Here is a 21,990-nt window from a genome sequence, read left to right on the forward strand (position 1 = left end):
GGAGAAGGGAGAGTGAGGCTTATAAGGAGTCTGGGTCAGATGAGTCTTTAAGCTTAGCCTCAAGGCTGTGTCCAATCTCAAGGTGGCAGTGGTCACAAATTGAAGGGGATGCTTGCACTGTGGCTCTGAAGGTTAATTTTGGTGCCCAGGAGTCAAAGTGAGACACACAGGGGGTGGACCTCTGTGGTCCTTACCCACACTCTGCATGGAGCTCAGCATGCTCACAATATAATGAGGACAACAGAAAACAAGTCCTTTTCTTTTCTTTTCTTTTCTTTTCTTTTCTTTTCTTTTCTTTTTTCTTTTCTTTCTTTTCTTTTCTTTTCTTTTCTTTTCTTTTCTTTTCTTTTCTTTTCCTTTCCTTTCCTTTCCCTTTCCTTTCTTTTCTTTTCTTTTCTTTTCTTTTTTTCTTTTCTTTTCTTTTCTTTTTTTTCTTTTCTTTTCTTTTTTGCAATTTAAGGTCTGATGACTTTGGGAGCCTCATAGGGTGAGATGCTTGTTAGGATTACCAGTTTTCTTGTGGAGAGAGCCAGTAGACGGGAACTGAGGTGAGTTCCCAACTTCAAGGGTTTTCATGGGCAACAGGCCTCATGGAGTAAGTGTCCAGAGCTTGAGAAGGGCGGCTGTGAGTCAGGTGAAGCACTCCTGCATCTTAGAGATCCTGTAGAAAGGATGCAGGGAGCCTGCAAGATTTATATTTCAAGTGTTAATGTTGGTTTGAACCTACTGCATTTACAGACTTGTGTGATAATCTTGCTAGGGTTAGATTTAGAGGAGTTAGCCCTACTGCAAAGAATTGCCTTCGGGCTGAAATAAAGAAAGTGTGTAACACAATACTTGGCACAAAGCAGCAGTTTCAGAACTGTTAGCTCCCTCATGTTTTATTTTTATCCCCATCTCCATGGAGATACATAAGGTCTTCTTTTGAGGTCTAACTTCTGGGTAAGTATTGTCATTGTTATGTTCATTGGTTTATTTATTTTGCTGAGTTTTCTATACAAGAACACATTTTCTCCTTGCCCTTTTGATTCCTTTCCACTGTTCTTAGAAACAATGGCAATAACAACCAAACATGGGTGGCCTTCCATTAAAATCCCACAACTGTAAATGGAACTGGTAAAAAAAAGAAAAAAAAAAGGATAGGTCCAAATTAAAGCGATAAATGTATTCCCGTATTCTTGTTAATGCACAGATATCCAACCTGCATAACTTTTTCTTCTAGTCATGCAAGAGGCAAAGGTAATTTAGAAACACTCATGCTCTCTTTGTCACGCTATTGACAAAAAGGCTCAGAGAAAACATAATACACCCTTGTTGAAAATAAACATGAAAAAGCCCTTAAGACATGCAAAGGAAGGTCTATAATTTAGAGCAAATTTTTTAGCCTGAATAAATCACATCTGTTATTTCCTTAGTGCCAAAGAAAGGCTAGGCTGTTCCCGGAACAGGGCGATTCCTTCTACATATGTTTCCCAAAGGGCCTTGATGATGTCAGGAAGTAGTGCCCTCTGTGATATGGTCAAGAAACTGGCCAGTAATATTAATTATGGAAAAGGATCATTTCTTATGGATCCGAGTCCAGTCATTTGGCTTGAATGATCCAACTGAATCTCCTGAAAGCACATTACAAATATAGTTTCAGAATTTTAGTAAGTTCTCTCTTATTTAGGATCTCTCATGCCTTCTTCCCATCCCCTGCTGTCCTTTAGAGGCAGATTCCATCACCTCCCACCATCTCCAGTGGACTTTACCACCCATTTTCCATGATGCTTCTGCACTCTGTATTTACTTCTGTTGGGGCATCTGTCAGGCATGTTACATATGCACCCCAACTTACCATGGTTCGACTTGTAATTTTTAAAAATATTTTTTTGTTTTCAGACAGGTGCAAGCAGGGGAGGGGCAGACAGAGGGGGACAGAGGAGCCAAAGTGGGCTCTGCGCTGACAGGCTGTCAGCAGCAAGCCCCACGTGGGGCTTGAACTCATGAACTGAGAGATCAGGACCTGAGCCAAAGTCAGATGCTCAGATGACTGAGCCACCCAGGTGCCCCTTGACTTATAATTTTTTGACTTTATCATGGTGTGAAAGCTATGCCCAGTGGAAACCATACTTCATATTTTGAATTTGATCTTTTCCTGGGCTAGTGACATGCAGTGCATGCTCTGTTGTGATGCTGGGCAGAGGCAGCCACACGATCATGAGGGTCAGCTGGATCCTACACTGACAACCATTCTGTGCCCACGCAACCATTCTGTTTTTCACTTTCATACAGTATTCAATAAATTATATGAACTGTTCAACACGGTGTTATCAAATAGGCTTTGTGTTAGATGATTTTGCCTAACTATGGGCTAATGTAAGTGCTCTGAGCATGTTTGAGGTAGGCTAGGCTAAGCTATGATGTTCAGTAGGTTAGATGTAGTAAACGCATTGTCGACTTAGGATATTTTCAACTTACAGTAGGTTTATCAGAATATAACCCCATCATAAATCAAAGAAGAGCTGCATGGATTTTTGTTTTTATGACTGTGTCTCTCACTAAAGAGTTATTTCCTTGAGGGACATCTGGGTGGCTCAGTTGGTTAGGAGTCCGACTCAGGCTCAGATCATGATCTCGTGGTTCGTGGGTTCAAGCCCCATGTCAGACTCTGTGCTGACAGCTCAGAGCCTGGAGCCTTGTTTCAGATTCTGTGTCTCCCTCTCCCTGCCCCTCCCTCACTTGCACTCTGTCTCTCTCTCCCTCTAAAAAATAAAGAAACATTAAAAAAAAGAGTTGTTTCCTTGGGGAGAGGGCCTCATTTTTCTATTATTTTGCCCCCAGAAATGAACTCAGTTCCTACCTGCAGCATAATGTTCAATGAATATTTGCTGGAGGGGTTCATAGAGTCTTGGGTTTGGAAGGAAACCTTTTGGTCATTTTAGGAAACAGAATAGTGGAGCAGATAACATCTGAGCCATGCCCTCCCCTCATTTAGCAGAGGGAGCCGTGGGACTGGATCAGGATCGCACAGTGAGCTAGAGGCAAGCAGAAGCCAGAATTCAGAAGTCCCGTATCAGTTCACGGACATAACGTTCTGTGGAACATTTGGATGTTATCAGTGACTTTGAGAAAAAAAATGGGCTGTATATTCCAGTTAGTTGGCCAGCTTTATTCATTGTAAAACTTCCTTGTGATGTTTCTAGACTGAGCTATGGTTTATAGCGTCTCATAAACATATTTCCTCATGAACCCTTTCCTCATGTACTGTCTCACTGAACTGATGTTCCCCAAAATGCACTTTGGAAAACACAGTTGTGGTAGGCAGAATAATGCCCCCTCCCAAGTGTTCAAGTTATAGAACCTATATATATGTTAGGTTACAAGGTTATAGAACCTGCAGGCATGTTAGGTTACAAAACAAAGGGGAATTTAAGGTATTGGATGGAATTAAATTTACAGATCAACTGATCTTCAGCCAGGGAGATTATCCTGGGTTATTGGGGTGGATCCAACATAATCAGATCCTTAAAAGTGGAAGAGGGAGACAGAAGAGGAGGTCAGAGTGATGCATTGTGGGAAGTAGTCACTGAGCCATTGCTGGCTTTGAAGTTTCAGAAAGGGACCAGGAGCCAAGGAATGCAGGTGGCCTTTAGAAGCTGGAAAGCATGGAATGGATTATCCCTTAGAATCTTGAGCATGAAAATGTAGTGCTACTACGTAGTGGTTATCATCATTGTAGCCAAGTCTATAGCCGAACTATGCCAGACTTCTGATCTCCAGAAATATTAGGTAATAAATTTGTGTTCTTTCAAGCCACTAAGAGTGTGGTAATCTGTTATAGCAGCAATAGAAATTTAATGCAATTTTGCTGATGTCGTAAACTGCATTTTAACATGCTCCCAGATAAGCTTGGAAATTGTTTATATTCGTGAGTATATTGTTTGCATTGATGTCTCTATGGTGAGTTGGAATGATTCGCCTAATTGGCTGCAAACTGATCCCAAAAAAACATATTTTATTCAATTTTTATAACTTTTGCTAAATTCAATTTTTTAGAAGAAAGGAACTAGGTCCAGCTACACTCTAAGGGAGGAAATGACCAACCACCTGAGTACCAAGAGACAGGGATCATTGGGAGTCATTCTAGAAGCTGCCTACTGTAGACAGAAAGGGATTAATGGATTTGTTTTACAAGTTTGTATTTCTATTCTTACCAGTGAGTTTGAAAGTTTCTTAAAGTTCTACTACAGGTGAGGTGACCATATAAGTTATCATCCAAGCCAGAAATCTTTTGAGATAATGGAATGCACAGTGCTGTAAACAACCACACTGGGATAATCAGTATAGACTGTCCCCAGAACTGCAGATGTACGGTCCCACCAGTTGAAGGTCACATTTCTGGGCCTCTTTCTTAGCCATTAGCATAATACCAACACATAACAAATATTTACCACATTCCTGCTTATGGAATGGCAAAATGATTCGAAGATACACAAGGGTACTAGGGCCACTAAATGTACGGTTCTTATGTGTCATTCTTATTAGGGAGGCTAAGAAACCCTCCCACCCTATTTAATCTTACTTTATTTTTTATCTTTTAATGTTATTTATTTATTTATATATTTATTTTAATGTGTATTTATTTATTTATTTATTTTTTTGAGAGAGAGAGAGACAGAGTGTGAGCAGGGGAGGGGCAGAGAGAGGGAGACGCAGAGAATTCAAAGCAGCTCCGGGCTCAGAGCTGTCAGCTCAGAGCCCAAAGTGGGGCTCGAACCCACAAACCATGAGATCATGACCTGAGCCGAAGTTGGACGCTCAACTGACTGAGCCACCCAGGGGCCCTTAATCCTACTTTTTAGTTAAAAAATAAATCTATGACAACAGAGATTACACTCTAGGAATAAATACAGAGAGAAGGGTGAGTGTTGGATTACAGAGGTATTGGCTTTAGCATTTGTTCTCATGAATACAAGGACATACAGTGTATGGTGAGGACCAGCTGGGTCTTTAGCATCATAGACTTGGGAGTTAGGACAAAAAAAAAAAAAAAAAAAAAAAAGGAAAACATTGTTTTTTTTGTCTTGTGATGAGAGCTTCTAGGATTTCCTCTGTTAGCAACCTTCACGAAATATGCCATACGGCAGGGTTAACTATAGTCGTCATGCTGGACATTACATTTCCAGTACTTACTTACCTTGTAACTGGAAGTTTGTGTCTTTTGATCACCTTCATTTAATTCTCCCAGCCCTATCTGTTCTAGAATATATTTAAGATATGTATACCGCTACACAATCTGAGGTTTACCAGAGTCCTTAACAAAGTCTATTAGAATTCCTAAACTTACAGTAATTTATCATTTTAACTGTCAGAGATAGTAGAAACTGAAAGCCATAACCAATTTAAGACAATGCTGATACGCCACGGATGAAAACAGTTGGTCCTTTCAAATTACAGGAATTTCAATTATTTACATAAGTTCTTTCAGAGAACTTTCTTTGAAAGTTTCTTCTTGAAAGAAAGTTTCTTTCTTGAAAGAAAGTTCTCTGAAAGAACTTATAAGTTTTGTACCCAGATGGCATGAGAGAGTAATAAATTCAAGTTTTCGGTACAAAAATGTAGCCATTTCTGGTTTATAAAAAACAAGTTTTTGTAATCCTTAAATAACTCATAGTTACTAATAATTAGTTCTTAATTATACATGAACATGGGGTTTTAAACAATTTTGCCTCTTAGAGAAGAAATCTGAATTTCAAATAAACATGGAATAATTTTTTAGTGTCAGTATGCCCCATGCAATATTTGGGACACACTTAAACTAAGAACTATTCTATATTTATCTGAAATTTAATTTTAACTGGAAGATCTCTTGGTTAATTTTATTCCTAGGAATTTTATTCTTTTTGATGCTATTATAAATGGAATTGTTTTCTCAATTTCCTTTCCAGATTATCCATTGTTAGTAGATAGAAACATAACTGATTTTTGTATGTTTACTTTGCATCCAGCAATTTTTTTTGTGGAACCTTTGGGGTTTTCTAATTATAAGATCATGTCATCTGAAAACAGAGGCTATTTTACTTCTGCCTTTCCAGTTTGCATATCTTTTATTCCTTTTTTTTGCTTAACGGTGCTGGCTGAGACTTCCTGTAGTATGTTGAATAGCAGGGACAAAATAGTCTTCTGTATCTTATTCCTGATCTTGGAGGAAAAGATTTTACGACTGTGATGTTAGCTATGGGTTTTCATACATGGCTTTTATAATTTTGAAGTAGTTTCTTTCTGTGCCTAGTTTACTGAGTGTTTTTTTTTCTTTTTTATCATGAAAAGGTGTTGAATTTTGTCAAATGCTTTTTCCTCCCCCCTTTTCTGTTAATGTCGTGTATTACATTTATTGGTTTTCATACATTGAACCATTCTTGCATTCCAGGAATAAATCCCATTTGGTTATGGTCTATAGTCTTTTAAATGTCTGTTAACTTCTATTTGTTAGTATTTTGTTGAGGAATTTTGCATTAATATTCATCAGGGATATTGGTGTATAGTTTTTTTTTTTTCTTTCTGGGAGTATCTTTGGCTCTGGTACAGGGTAATGCTGGCCTTATAAGAGAGTTTGGAAGCATTCCTTCCTCTTTAATTTTTTGGGAGAGTTTGAAGAAGATTGGTGTTAATTTTTCTTTAGATGTTTGGCTAGAATTCATCAGTGAAGCCATCTGGTCCTGAGCTTTTCTTTGTTGGAAGGTATTTGGTTACTAGTTCAATTTCCTTACTCATTATAAGTCTGTTCAGATTTTCTATTTCTTCATGATTTAGTCTGGTAGGTTGTGTGTTTCTAGGACATGGTCCATTTCATCTAGGTTATCAAAACTGTTGGTATACAATTGTTCATGGTATTCTCTGATAATTTTTTATTTCTATAAAATTGGTTGAAAGGTCCTGTCCTTCATTTCTGATTTGAGTCTTCTATTTTTCTTAAACTAGCTAAAGTTTTGTAATTTTGTCAATCATTTTGAAGAATCCACTATTCATTCTGTTGTCTTTTCCCTTTGTTTTTCTATTCTTTTATTCCACTGATTTCTGCTCTAACCCTTATTATTTTCTTCCTTCTGCTAGTTTTGGGTTTAGTTCTTCTTTTCCTAGTTCTGAGATTATTCCTCTATTTTAATGCACACATATACAGCTATAAATTTCCCTCTTAACACTGCTTTGGGTGTCATGTATTTTTATTTGCTAAATATGGCAACTCTACCTATAAAGAACTGTGGCTTCTGTCTTATGTGTACTCCCTCTTACACCCACTTCCTCACTCTGGTAAAATCAGCTGCCTGGCCGTGAGCTGCACTCTAGAAGTCAAACAAGGACTAAGGGAGGTCCCAGTGCAACAACTAATGAGAAACCAACTCTTGTCAACTACCTGAATGAGCTTAAAAACAGATCAGGGTGCATATGTCCCTTCAAAACAGCACACTTGTATCCCTTGGACAAATGCCTAGTAGTGCAATTGCTGGGTCGTAGGGTAGTTCGATTTTTAGTTTTTTGAGGAACCTCCATACTGTTTTCCAGAGTGGCTGCACCAGCTTGCATTCCCACCAACAATGCAAAAGAGATCCTCTTTCTCCGCATCCTCGCCAACATCTGTTGTTGCCTGAGTTGTTAATGTTAGCCATTCTGACAGGTGTAAGGTGGTATCTCATTGTGGTTTTGATTTGTATTTCCCTGATGATGAGTGATGTTGAGCATTTTTTTCATGTGTCAGTTGGCCATCTGGATGTTTTCATTGGAGAAGTGTCTATTCATGTCTTTTGCCCATTTCTTCACCCAATGTTTATAGCCAAAGTATGGAAAGAGCCCAGATGTCCATCGATGGATGAATGGATAAAGAAGATGTGGTATATATATATATACACAATGGAGTATTACTCGGTAATCAAAAAGAATGAAATCTTGCGATTTGCAACTATGTGGATGGAACTGGAGGGTATTAAGCTAAGCGAAATTAGTCAGTCAGAGAAAGACAAATATCATATGACTTCACTCATATGAGGACTTTAAGAGACAAAACAGATGAACATAAGGGAAGGGAAACAAAAATAATATAAAAACAGGGAGGGGGACAAAACGTAACAGACCCTTAAATATGGAGAACAAACAGAGGGTTCCTGGAGGGGGTGTGGGAGGGGGGATGGGCTAAATGGTAAAAGGCATTAAGGAATCTACTCCTGAAATCATTGCTGTACTATACACTAACTAATTTGGGTGTAAATTAAAAAAAAAAAAACAAAGACGGATCGGCCTCTCAGTTGAGTTTTGAGATGACTTCAAACCTGGCCCACACCTTGACTACAGCCTCGTAAGAGATCCGAGCCAGAGGAAATTGCTGAGCCAAGGCTGATTCCTGACCCGCAGAAATTATGCGGTAATAAATGTTTGTTGCATTAAGCCACTAAATTTTAGGATAATTTGTTATGTGGCAGTAGGTAACTAACTGACACAGTGTCTTAACATTTTCTTAAGGTTTACCAAGATAGTCTACATGACTTTACTTCCCTATATATATTTTTACAACCTTGAGAAATGTACCTTGCACATACATCTGGTAGGTGGGTTACTCAGGGACACAATTAGAGAATCTGGCATAAAAATAGGTCATTTAAATGACAGTCTAGATACAATAAAAATGCCTTGTGAGGAGGCATTTTATTGGTAATAAAACAAATAAAGCTATGCGTTTTGTTGGAACTGCTGGAGAGGGTACTCCTGAGAGATTCAGTAAGCAGAAAATAAAAGTAAAACAGACAGTATTTATGGTGTCTGTTTAGTTTGCTCTTTTCATTTTAGTGAACATAATACAGAGCTTATGTAACATAAATTTTAAATCCTGTGTATATTGATTAAACTAATTATGGTGCATTCATCAATGGAAGACTCTAGTCCTTCAAGATAAGGGTCCAGAGATATATCAATAGGATGGAGATTTGTTCACAGTAAAACATCAGGTAAAAAGCTGGGTTGCTTGCAAATGTTTGCTATTGTAAACAATACTGTGGGGGTGCCTGGGTGGTTCAGTTGGTTAAGTGTCCGACTTTAGCTCAGGTCATGATCTCATGGCTCGTGGGTTTGAGCCCCTCACCAGGCTCTATGCTAACAGCTCAGAGCCTGGAGCCTGCTTCGGATTCTGTGTCTCCCTATCTCTTTGTCCCTCCCCCACTGATGCTCTGTCCCTCTCTCACACTTAAAAATAAATAAATAAACATTAAAAAAATTAATAAACAATACTGTGATGAACATCTCTATAGGGAAATCTCTGCACACATCCACAATTTTATTAGTCGTGGTTCTCTAGAGAAACAGAACCAACAGGAAATACACATATATTTATTGTAAGCAATTCTCTCATGTGGTTATGGGGCTGGGAAGTCCAAGATCTGCAGGTAGTAAACTGAGGACTAGGAGACTGATACAGTTCCAGTCTAGGTCCAAAGGCCTGAGAACCAGGACAGCCAAAGGTGTTCTAGAGTCTGAGTCTGAAGGCAGGTGGAGACTGATGTTCCAGCTCAGAGTCAGACAGACAGAGAGAAAGAATTCTTTTTTTTTTTTTTTAATTTTTAAAGTTTATTTGAGAGAGAGAGAGAGAGAGAGAGAGAGACCTAGCACGAGTGGGGGAGGGACAGAGAGAGGGAGACAGAGGATCTGAAGCAGGCCCTGTGTTGTGAGTGGAGAGCCCGATGTGGGGCTCAAACCCCCGAACCATGAGATCATGACCTGAGCTGAAATCAAGAGTTGGACGTTTAACCGACTGAGCCGCCCAAAGAATGAATTCTTTCTTATTCAGCCTTTTATTCTATTCAGGTCTTCAACTGATTGAATAAGGCTCACCCAACTGGGGAGAACAACCTACTCTTCTTAGTCTAAGAATTCAGAAGTTAATCTCATCCAGAAGCACCCTCACAGACACACTCCGAAATAAAGTTTCAGCTAATATCTGGGCACTCTGTGGTTCAGGCAGGTTGACACCCCCAAATGTAGCCATCACAGTGGTTATTCACCTAGAATGAATCCTTAAGAGTAAAATTGCTAGGTTCAGTGTATGCCACTTTTTAAGGGTTGTGTTTTGGTTCAATCCGTTTCTGATCATTCCAGGTGACCATGCTAACGGGTTTTATCCTTATCTCCAGTGTCTACTTGAACGTTTGCACATTGCTAATGTGGGCCACATAGGAGGGACTCATCAAGCCTATTGCCTCCAACCTCCCTACTCACTCCTCTCATGGAGTGGTTTACTGGCTAAGTCTCCATCATTCTACTGCTCTGTTAAATCTATTTCTAGGTGCTAGGTGGTCTTTTTTTTTTTTTTTTTTTAAAGATATTATGTTACTGACAGGTTCTGCATGAAATATATGTTTACCAGATACTCTTCTTTGGCTAAAAATCTGCCAATTTTTCCTTGTGCGTGTGTAAAAACAGAACGTAACTGTTTATCTTCAGAGGGAAACTAACCTGACTTTATCTGTAACTTAATTACCATGAAGTCCCACGTGTGGTCTGCAGAGCTGCATAAATTAATAACGCTGTAATTGTGGAGTTCACATACCAGGGATCCTTACTGCCCTCTCTAGAGAGCCAGGCTAGCAAACAGGCTTTGCATTCACATGTATTCTCTGAGCGGACTTTTTTTTTTTTCCCCTCCCTGAACATTTTCACCCCTTCCCCGGCCCCCCCCCTTTTTTTTATGTCCCTTTTACTCTCCTTGGAAGCAGTCTGTGGCATGCTTATAGCCACTGCCTCTCCTCTGGGTGGCTATTGAAATATCCCCCTAATATTTCTCCATTATAATGCGAGCCGTCAATAGCACAATGCCTTGTTGGCCTGCCTTTCCAGGACAAAGTACGGAGCGATTCCATTACTCAGGCGTCCATCAGGACAATAAGCCACAAATCTTTTTCAGTGCAGCTCCAGACGTGGCTGCCTTTGGGCTGGAAGGCAGGGAGAGGCAGGAATGTTTCCCCAGCGTGGAGAGAAATCAAACGCGTGTATTCTGGTTTCTTCTGCATGTGCTCTTTGGAATGAGTCACCGCGTACTTTTAACGAGATTGGAAGGAGGGAAAAGTTTTCTTTGGTGAAATGATTCAGTCAGAGAGATTGCAGGAGTCCACTGGGGACAAGATTCCAATATGTGCTTAATTTTCTTTGGAGGATTTGCTAATGATTGGTGGGAGCCCCAGTTCCTATTTATTACTTACTTTTCTTAATAATGAAAAAGAGACCATATGCTGGGTGTGCAGCTTGCTGATAAACTCACTTAGAGCAATGACTGGCAAGTGTGTGTATTTTGTACGCTGTGCTATTAAGGGGGGAAATCCTAAACTCTATTAAGAAATTTGCCGCCTTTGAAGCTGGTACCACTTGGCCTTCAAGGTTTATGCTAATATCAGCTAAACATGTGAGGCGTTAAGTGTTTTATTTTTTAGAAGAATTTTGAACATTTCTTACCTCACTAGGAACATCAGAATAAATTCCAGATGGATTAAAGAGTTAAATATTTAAAAACCTTAACTGTTAGAAAATCTGGAAGAAAATAGATGTGAATATTTATCAAGCCTCCTAAGGGGGAGAGTTTTCTAAGCTTAGAATTGATGGAATAAATCACTAAGGATGTGATTGATAGATGTGACTACATAAAAATTTAAAACTTTTATACATCAAAAAAAAATCACCAAGATTAAAAAGCAATCAACAAAACTAGAGATGATGCTGTAGGAAGTTTGACAAAGGGTAACTTCTTGTAATAAATGTAAAACTCATATAAATTCAATAACACAAATACCAGGACCCCAGGAAATACACGGAGAAAGGATATAAATAGGCAAAACACAAATATCAAGTATGTTTTTTTAAAACTTCCCTGAGTAACCAAATAAGTGCAAATGAAAACAATAGTGAGGGCTTATTTTCCCCTTTCAAAAATTCCCCATCCAAACAGCTGGTGTTTAAAACAAAATAATGGTCCCTAATGTTGATAAGGTGTAGTAAAATAATCACTTTCATTCATTGATTAAGAGAAAGTTAACAGATAACAACTAGCTTTAAAAAAAATCCCTTAAAATAAAAATTTATATTGCAAATAATTGGTGGGCTGACTTTATGTGACGAGACTTCAGAGTGGTTTAAAAAATGTCTGTTTTTCAATTTTTTTCCTACTTAAAATTTTTTTTAATGTTTATTTATTTTTTGAGAAAGAGAGAGAGAGTGTGGGAGCGAGCATGAGTGGGGGAAGGGCAGAGACAGAGGAAGACACAGAATCCAAAGCAGGCTCCAGGCTCTGAGCTGTCAGCACAGAGCCCCATGTGGGGCTCAAACCCATGAACTGCAAGATCATGACCTGAGCCGAAGTCAGGCACTTAACTGACTGAGCCACCCAGGTGCCCCTACATTTTATAGAACATCATCATATATTGCTTTTACTCTAAAGGAAGTCATAGTCTCATCAACTTCAGCTCTGTGATGCCATGGAACCCTCAACCAGCTTTTTTTTTTTTTTTTTTTTTTTGTGAATGCCAGTTCTAATGCAGTTATATCATTTTTTCTTTCTTAGAATCAAAGCTCTAGATCCTTCTATGCATTGTACTATAACCCTCCTTTCTTGCCATCACTATGGACAGTCTTTGCTGACAATAGTCACACCCAAGAAAGAAAGAACATAAAGAGCCTTATGTTAGTTTAGATCAACTTGTGCTGCCAAATATATAGGAGGAAACTGGGTTTTAGAGGTGATTGAATTTTGAAATCAAGGGTAAGAAATTGTGTGTAAGAAGGGTAGTCAGTTTTTTTGTTTCATTTTGTTTTAATAGTGAAGGCAATAGGTAGTCATTGAGAGATTCTGTTCAAGGAAGTGATACCATCTTATTGGGTGGTAGAAAAAATTTTGTGCCACCTTTGTAGAGGGTGAATTAGGGGAAGGAGCCAAAAGTTTCTTTGATTTTCCCTGAACCCTCCTCCTGACCCTATTGCTGTCTTTGAACCTCCTTTTGACAGTTTTTACTCTTTTTATCACCATCTGGAGCTCTCCTTCCTGATCTGTACCTTGCTCTCTTTGTAGGCACACTGGTCCTCCTTCCCAGGGGAGTGAGTTTCCATTCATCTTAAGTCCCATTTGCCCCAGAGACATCCCCTGCGTGCATTGAGAAGCCCCTGCCTTTCTTCCTCAGTGTCCACACTTCTTGTTCATACTGCCGGCCATCTGCCTGTGGCATTCAGAGCTTTAGTTTTCTCTAAGAGAAAGAAGAGGTCGTCCGCAGGTGAGGAAATGATGGCCCAGAGAGGGGTGTGAAAGAGCAAGTTGGCATCCAAGATGGTTCTAGAACCCAGCTGCTATGGATTTAATTCTTGTGTTCCTCCACAATCCGCACATTGAAGCCTAGTCCCCAGTGTGACATTATTTGGAAGCAGGGCCTTTGGGAACTAATTAGGTCATGCGGGTGGAGCCCTCATGAAAGAGATTAGTGCCCTTAAAAAAGTCAGAAGAGACATGGTTACTCTCTATGCCTTGTGAGGAAGATGACCATTTGCAAACCAGGAAGAGTTCTTACCAGAACCTGCCCATGTTGGCACACTGATCTCGGACTTCCAGCTTCTAGAACTGGTATAAATCCATGTCTGTTGTTTAAGTCCTGTGGTCTGCAGTATTTATCGGAGCAGCCTGAACTGACCAAAACACCAGGTCTCCTGGACCCTCCTTTGGAATCCTTTCCCTGCCCTGCTGTTGGTGGGCTATGGCATTCTAAGAGTTTGGTGTGTATCTTGGCTGTCTTTTCTTTTTGAGGGACAATTTGAAGGCAGAATTTGGTGGTTTCTTTTTTATATTATTCTTTACAATGCTTGACAAGATGCCGAAGAAATGATGATTTAGATTCTAGGTTAGCCGTTTATACTGGATCAGTATTTAAGAGCTACAGTCACTATTTCATTCTTAACCAAAGACGTTTTTGATAGACAATAGTATGGTTATTGTTGTTTTGGGTTAATTATTTTACAACTTCCAATTGCATTTTACCAGCCGAAGAGAAGACGGCTGGCATAATAGGAACTGACCGTCAAGGAAATGCAACCTAGCTCTTTATTATTTTTCAAACTATGATCCTGAATCTTCCTTTCCTTTAGCCATGCGAAGAAGACAGTAGGAAGAAAGCTTGTGTGATGCTTACAAAACAGCATATTACCTAAAGAGCATTATTTAAATAAGATATTCCCTTTTGCCAAGCGTTTTAATAAACATTCAGTGACTTGATGGAGATGTTAAAAAGAGGAAAGAGAAAAATACCAATCTATAAACAGATTTCAAACACTCTAAGCAGTATACTTCTTTCCCCCCCACCTCCCCAACTATTTTATTCTCTTTTACCCCCTCAATTTTCCCTGGGCATTGAAAAAGGAATTACTCCCACAATACTTTGCAACGGATACATATGAGCTATTCTGAAGTATATTTCAGGTGGTCTATAAATAGCCCACTGGAGCAGCATGGTGCTGCTGCTGGGAGACAGGACAGGAAGGCAAAATCCAGAAATCAGCAAAGCCTGTCAGAATGTTTCAGGGGGAGAAGTTTGATCCATTTAGGCCTTGTGATCTTTCATGTTGGATCTGACTGTTGGGGTTTGCTGGTGTGGCTGTTGGGGCTCGCTGGATGCCTGACTTATGATCACAGATGGTTTCTCTGGATGTGGAAGACTGGATCTTAGTGCTGCCACATGACCTTGGGCATGTAAGCCACAGTTTCTTCACGTGGCAAACGTATACACTTGCATCAAAAGATTGTTCCAAAGTCTAAACCAGATGAAATGGAACTATATAGTGATACACCCAGCACATAGAAAGAAATTCTCAACAGATCTTGGCTTAATGAGGCCTCATACCTAGTGGGAAAGCGTGGTCTTTGGACTCAAGAGTCTTGGATGCAAATCCCGCTCCCTCTCATTTACTCAAGGGGTAAACCAGAGTAAGTTACTTAATATTTTTCTGGACTCAGTTTCCTCATCTATAAAATAATAGCAAGTTGATGACATAATGATGCTAAGGGTTCAACTTTATTTATTAAAGGACTGTTAAGTTCATAGTGTCAACTAAGTACTGTTCTGGGCTCTGGGGATAAAATAGTGTGTACAACTTATTCCTTGACCTTAAGGTGCTCAGATACTCACTCTGGGGGCAGATAATTGCAATATAGATATTGCAACAACTATAATTATATTATATATATATAATTATATAATTATATTATATATATAATATAATATAATATAATATAATATAATATAATATAATATATAATTATATTAGAGTGTGATAAGCACCCTGTTGGGTAAGGACAAGATTCAAATGGGAACACCTATTGAGGAAACTAATCTAGAGTTTGGGAGTTATAGAGAGATTTTTTTTTTAATTTTTTTTTTTAACGTTTATTTATTTTTGAGACAGAGAGAGACAGAGCATGAACGGGGGAGGGTCAGAGAGAGGGAGACACAGAATCTGAAACAGGCTCCAGGCTCTGAGCTGTCAGCACAGAGCCCGACGCGGGCTCGAACTCACGGGCCGCAAGATCACGACCTGAGCCGAAGTCGGACGCTTAACCGACTGAGCCACCCAGGCGCCCCTAGAGAGCTTTTTAAAAGAAGTGGTGTCTCAGAACCTTCACTGAAAAAAAGAGTGAGCTGGTCGACATGTGCCTGGAAAGAGCTGATTATGCATAATCATTATCTAAAATATTTTATATTTCTCACTTCATCCTCACAGCGATCCTAAGAAGAAGGTCCTACTATTACCCCAATTTTACAGAGGAGGAAACTAAGGACTAGAGAGCCATGTACAGATTTACTCTAGAAGGCACTTTTTGGAGTCTTTGTAGAGTTCACCATATTCTCTTTCCTCTAGAAATGCCCTCTCTTCACTCCCTGTGCACAGAGAGGTGTCTCTAGCAATACGTCTCCACCATCTATACCCATTCTGATCCACAGTCTATTAGACCAAAGATGAATCTGACCAAAGGTTGGCCACATACATTACCTTACGATTCTATGATGCCAATACTATTATTATGCTTAATAAGATAAGTGAGGCAATATACATATTAGCTTGAAACATAACCTCAAAAAAGTAATGTATTTAAAATATGTGCAATAGCTGGCACATAATAGATAAAATGAAAGCCAGTTCTTTTTTGCTCATATCCTTTGTTCAGTAGAGTCACAAATGACATGCTGACCTCAGTCTAACACCAATATGCTCAACATGCTAGGGTCATGTTTTTCCTCACTCATGCTTCCCATTCAGATTTAAGCTCTTCACATTCCAAAATATCTCCCCCCCAAAGCAATTCCTCCTTTATTCAATAAGCCACTCACATGGAACTAGTTGATTAAATAATAGCTTCTAGAATTTTCCATGGATGGCAACGGAAGTTCCAGATGACCATCTCTTGTCTATTTCTGTGTACAGTTAGAGAAGAGTGAGAAGGAAAATTTATTTTACCAAGAAAATGATAACTTGGTAATGCAGATTCAAAAAAGCCCTAAATTATACTTGAACTAAATTAATCTATATGAATTAGACAGATAGTTAAATTGTTTCCTTTGTATGAATTTCATTATAGTCACCCTAAACATCCTGCTGTGTGGGGTGTCAAGTGGTTCATGAATAAAGCCGAAATGCCAAAATTAATAGCACAGCTGTGTGTAGAGCAGAATCTGAGCTTTAACTTCTTTATGATTTTCCTTCTTGCAGATGAATATTGTCACACATATTTTACATTTGAGCAAAGGATTTGAGGAAGATGAACCTTCAGATATACAGCAAGTGGTGCAGTAGGTGCCAAGGTAAGATTAGCACAGGTGGGAGAACCTTATCAGCTTCCAGATTGAATGGAGACCATCTTTCCTTCACAGCCCACTCAGCCCCACTGCTCTGAGCATGCTCTGTTGTATCCTGTTATTGGCAAAGCTGCATGTGAACTTCAAGCTCCAACAGGCAGCCATGGAGCTAGAGACCGCATGACTCCACGCAGTGTCTAGATTCTTTGACAGTACAAAGACATCTGGGTTAGTCCACACAAGGGTATCAAAACCCCGCCCCAAATGAAGGCCTCAGTGGGCCTGATACAGTGAAAGTCCCTGAGTGGACTTTCAATCCCTGGGAGCTGTGTACAAAGCCCATAGTATCATTTCTTCCAGGCCTATGTCCTTGTAGCTTCCTCAGAACAATAATACAATGTCTTTCCCCTACGGGGTGCGGGAGCTGGCATAAGGCTTCTATCACTTTGGTTTTTAAGATTAAAGCTCTCTACAGCACCCACATATCCAGATTAATAGAACAGCCAATACCCCCTCCTTTACTATCCTGAATTATCCAAGAATTTTAGGGTTTACATGTTCAAAAGATCCCATCCTGCCCCAAAATGGTTCTTGAAGGGGAAACTTGGCAATCTCATAAACCCATCCTCAGCCCCTGTTTTCTCTTCTCATTGCTTTTGTAGCTGTCATGTAGCCTTGATCTTGAAAACAGAAGACTACGCCCAGTTATGTGCCCTCTAGGAGTCATACTTTTCTTCCTGAATCCCCTGTGCCGCTCTGGGCATCAGGCCATTTCATCCGGTGATAGGGCATCTCCAGGAGGAAAGGGGACTCTCTCCCCAAAATGCTGTCTCTGGGCTCCCGAGTTCCCAGCAGTGTAACAGAATGTGGACAAGATGCTCCAGCAGTGAGTGGGAAAGGACCTTTCAGCCACCTCAGAGTTGCATCAGCCAAGGATTCTCTGAGTCAGCACTGGCCTGGACTCTGACATTATAACTCTCGATTGTCTCCAATCTGACACCAGCCCATCCCCAGGATGGCTGTGTAGGGCACTGGTTCTGGAGCCCGTGACCTCAGGGGCCCTGACACTATTCCCCTTCTACCTTCACACTTCTGCCTTGGAAGCAATGCCTTGAAGTCCTTCCTTCTTTCTTTCCAAGCCTCCATCCATTTCCTGTCACAGAAGGAATGACAACTGCTTTCAAGAGTCCAACACTGTTCAGTCACATGCCAATAGCAATGGAAAGAATGATCCCGAACATAGTGGTCCATGCATACAGTAGGTTTTCTTAGTGTAATTTTATAGATGAGGACACTGAGGCTTAGAGAGGCTAAGTGACTTGCTCAAGGACACACAGCTGAGCCAGAGATAGATCCCAGGTCTGTCTGATTCCCAACTAATGAATCTATAGGTATGAGCATTATTTTGGGAATCATCAGCTGGAACAGAAAGGACGGGAAGGAATGCATTTGGGTGCACAGGTTGTGATACTAGTGACTCCATCAGGGACGACCCAGAACCCAGGCAAAAATCCATCCAGAACAATTTATGGAACTGCATTTTCTAGGAACCCTCTGTCTGTCTAGGTCCTTCTATTTACTTCCTCCCTTGGTTCCCTTCCTGTCACGCATAAGGCCAAGATATCAGGTCCCTGTGATACATTAGGTGGGGCCTCTGTCGTTGTAGATGCTGCCACTGATTGGACCCTGAGGGGCAGAAATGGGAACTTCCTGGGGTCCAGAGCTTAGTAGGTACCAGCCCGTTATAGTCTCTTAATTACTGTTTTTTACATGGATGTTCACTAGACATGTTCAACATGACATCTGCTATTCACCACTACCTTCGAAGGCTATCAGTCCCACCCACAACAGGTCACTCTGACGTAGTTCCTTAAATAAAGAGTTGCTACTTACTAGATTGGTAGTAAATATTTGACTTGAAGGCAGCCAATTCGTAGGCTGGCCACTGAGCCATAATGAAGATTGGCCTGAAAAGTAAGGGCAATGGTAATCAGCTAGAATAGCCAGATTTTCTCCTTTTGGAATGTCACTCAGAAAATACAGAAAGCAAGCCAGTTTGTCAGAGAACAAGAAGACATAAATAGAAGGAGAGAACAAACGGAAAAATCCCAGCATTGGTGATGCCTTGAATTGAAGACAACAAACTGGCTTCTTTTGTGGTCCAGTCTCTTTTGTTGACTGTGCGTCCTGACAATAAGTGTTTATTTTTTGAGACAGCTTAAAAGAGTCTCTGTTTCTAGCAAACCCCAAAGAACTCTTTCTGAGGTGGGTAAGAGACAGTTCTGCTTTGGGGGTGCTGGCTTCTCACTAACACATAATTTACTGCTCCTACCTTGGCCTCGCCTGACTCTGTGCTTGGTTCTGGGTCAGGTTGGTATATTTTCTTTCCAGATCCCCTTGTGCTGTTCTTGGCCTCTTCCCAAGGTAGGGCAGGTAGCTCCATGGCCTCCTTCAGCATGGAGGCCTGCCAGGTCCTAACGTGGGGGCACCACACTCCAGGGATGGATGCTGCATCACCGGACAGTGGAGAATGTTAATAAGAGCCACCTCCTACTACCTGCTCCGTCACGGTTTTCTCTTTACAACGCTTCCTCTGACAGCCTGAGTTTGTTTCTTCCTCTGAGGCTGCTGCTCTGGAAGCCACCTATCTGTCTCAGGTCTGGGGCCCTCTTGTTTATTTGGGTTTCTCTCTGGGTCTCACCTGGCTTCCAATTTCCTGTGTCATCCTTTGGTCCATCCAAGATCTCCCTGGGGAGACCAGCCACATCAGCAAAAAGAAAATGAAATGAGCAGGGAGACTGACCCCCTAAAACTGCATGATGAAGGGATTTGCAAGCCTTGTGCATTTTGGAAGATTCCATTCCTAGAGACTGGCGTAACTCTCTGGTTAATTTAAAACCAAAGTAGGGGGTGAAGACTATTTTCTAGAGCATTCTGTTCTTCATGGATGAGGAAACTGAAGATCATAAAAGCCAAACCCCTTGCCTAAAGTCACACAGGAGGGTAGTTTCAGATCCTCTAAAGAACCCTGAAATCCTGACCCCTGCTGCATTGCCTCTCTATCACAGACCTTTCCTGAAGTGTTTTATTGAAGGTGTAAGCCACAAAAAGAATCAGTTTAGTGAGGTTGTTAAGGAGGGAGGAAGGGGAGGTGTGTTTGTACAAACTGTGTGCCACATGTGTTATTGATACTTCCTCATGTAATCACCCCATGATATGCTTATTATTGTGCCCACTTAATAAAAAATAAAACTGAGGCTCAGGGAGGTTGGGTAATGACAACGATCACGGCTATCACTTACTGAGCACCTGCTATATGCTAGTTCCCAGTGACGTGCAGATACCACTCAACCCTGCTCACAACAGCCCTTTCAGGTAAATACTATCACTAAGTGAATTCCCTAAGGACACACAGCTTGGATTTGAATCAGGTCCTATCACCCTGACAGCTGCCTTTGAGCTGAAGCAGATGATCTTAGAGAAAATCAAACTTTTATGTAAAAATATGTGGGAAACTTTACTGAACTAGCATCAAGTATGCAAACATGTTAACTGCATTTGTATCTTAGGAAAACAAACAAAAATCTCTGATAGGTGGATTGGCAAGGTTTATTTCATGTTTGTTTCCCTGGTGCAGTTAGCTGGTAGGGTTTAGCAAGTGTTATTGAACGGATAAATGAATGAATATCAGGTATTTCTATTGCACTGTCATGAACTGAGTTTGTGACTTTGAGCAATGACTTGGTTTCTCTGAGCCTTTACTTCCTCCTTGCAAAATGCAGGGGAGAAGAAGAAAGAGGCATGAAGTCCTAACCAGTCAGCTTAACTTCTGTGCTGAATTTTTGGGAGGGCCTTGAACCACCACCTTGGGGCTTTCAGAGTGCTGGGGGAAGAGTGCAAGGTCTGAGCCCACTCTTTCAGAGTAATATTCCCTTTACACCAGGTCTTGTCAGGAATCACTCCTTAGGAGTCAAGCTGGTCTTAACTAGGTGGGACCATGATCTTTATTCCCTGGTAATTGGCCTACAAATATGTTATGGCACATTGCAAAACGAACTTTGTAGTTGGAGTTAAAGTTGCTAATCAGCTGATCCTAAAATTGAAAGATTGTTCTGGATTCTTCAAGTGGCCCAGATATAGTCCCATGGGTCTTTATAGTCAGAGGAATAAAATGAAACAGTTAGAACTTGTAAAAGATAAGGAGGCAGAAGAGATAGAAAGGATACACCTTGATGAGGACCACACCCACTGTTGCTGGCTTTCAAGATGGAAGATGGGGCCATGGGCCAAGGTATACAGGCAGTCTCTAGAAGTTGTGAGCAGCTCTTGGAAGGTAGCCAGCAGGGAAATGGAAAGCTCAGGTCTACAACTGCACAGAACTAAATTCTGCCAATAACTGAATATCCTAAGATACAGCTTCTCCCTTGGCCTCCAGAAGGGAATACAGGTCAGCAAGATGACCAAATGGGACATCCCTAACAGCTATCTTACCCTTAACAAGAGCAATTTGGCCTCCACCTATGGACAAAAGTGCCTTTGTGGGAGGTTTGGGATTCAGGTAAGAGACAGTGAAACTCTGGTGCAGTCCAAGACCGAGAAGAGCCACTTTGGGAAGGCAGGCCTGCACCCAGGTGGCTAACTCACTGATTATGGTCTGGGCTGCAGATCCAGAAATAGCTTCATACCCCTGAGGACTCAGCTACAACCCTATTTGGCTTTGGTTCTGTCATCAGCACCATTTGTCAAGGGAAAAGTCATGCCATGCATTGGGTGATAGACACATAGACCTCAGTCTCAGCTGTGGACTCTCAAGTGACCCATAAACCAGTTGTAGCCCCTCTTGGTCACAGTCTGGGAATCCCTGAAGGTATGCCTGCTAAACTTGGTCAGGATATGGATTCTGAAAGGGTCCTATAACTGAACTCCCACCCATCCCAGTCACAGTTCATGAATAGTCCTGCTGGCACAGAGATCCTGCAGGTGACACTCCTATCTGCACCCCCAGAGATGCTGAAGAGGCCCTCTACTTGACTCCAATCCCCTTAGAGCTGCAGGATATGAGCAGGACTAGCACTAGTCCTGAAGGCCCTGAAAAGACCCTAAACTTGACTCTAGCCCTTTTTGCCACAGTCAGGGACAGGTCCGGTCC

At 40.8% G+C, this 21,990-nt stretch overlaps 1 long non-coding RNA gene across 1 annotated transcript in view; it reads left to right on the top strand.

The window, feature by feature from the left end:
• Positions 1-21,990, top strand: part of LOC121037878 (uncharacterized) — a 62,306-nt gene that overhangs the window by 31,590 nt on the left and 8,726 nt on the right. The window contains exon 3 of the long non-coding RNA XR_005794044.1: positions 16,756-16,847. This is a non-coding gene — a long non-coding RNA (uncharacterized LOC121037878). The remainder of the gene's footprint in view (positions 1-16,755; positions 16,848-21,990) is intronic.

The sequence above is a fragment of the Herpailurus yagouaroundi genome, unplaced genomic scaffold (assembly GCF_014898765.1).
Source record: "Herpailurus yagouaroundi ecotype Mexico unplaced genomic scaffold, PumYag 28, whole genome shotgun sequence".
NCBI lineage: Eukaryota > Metazoa > Chordata > Mammalia > Carnivora > Felidae > Herpailurus > Herpailurus yagouaroundi.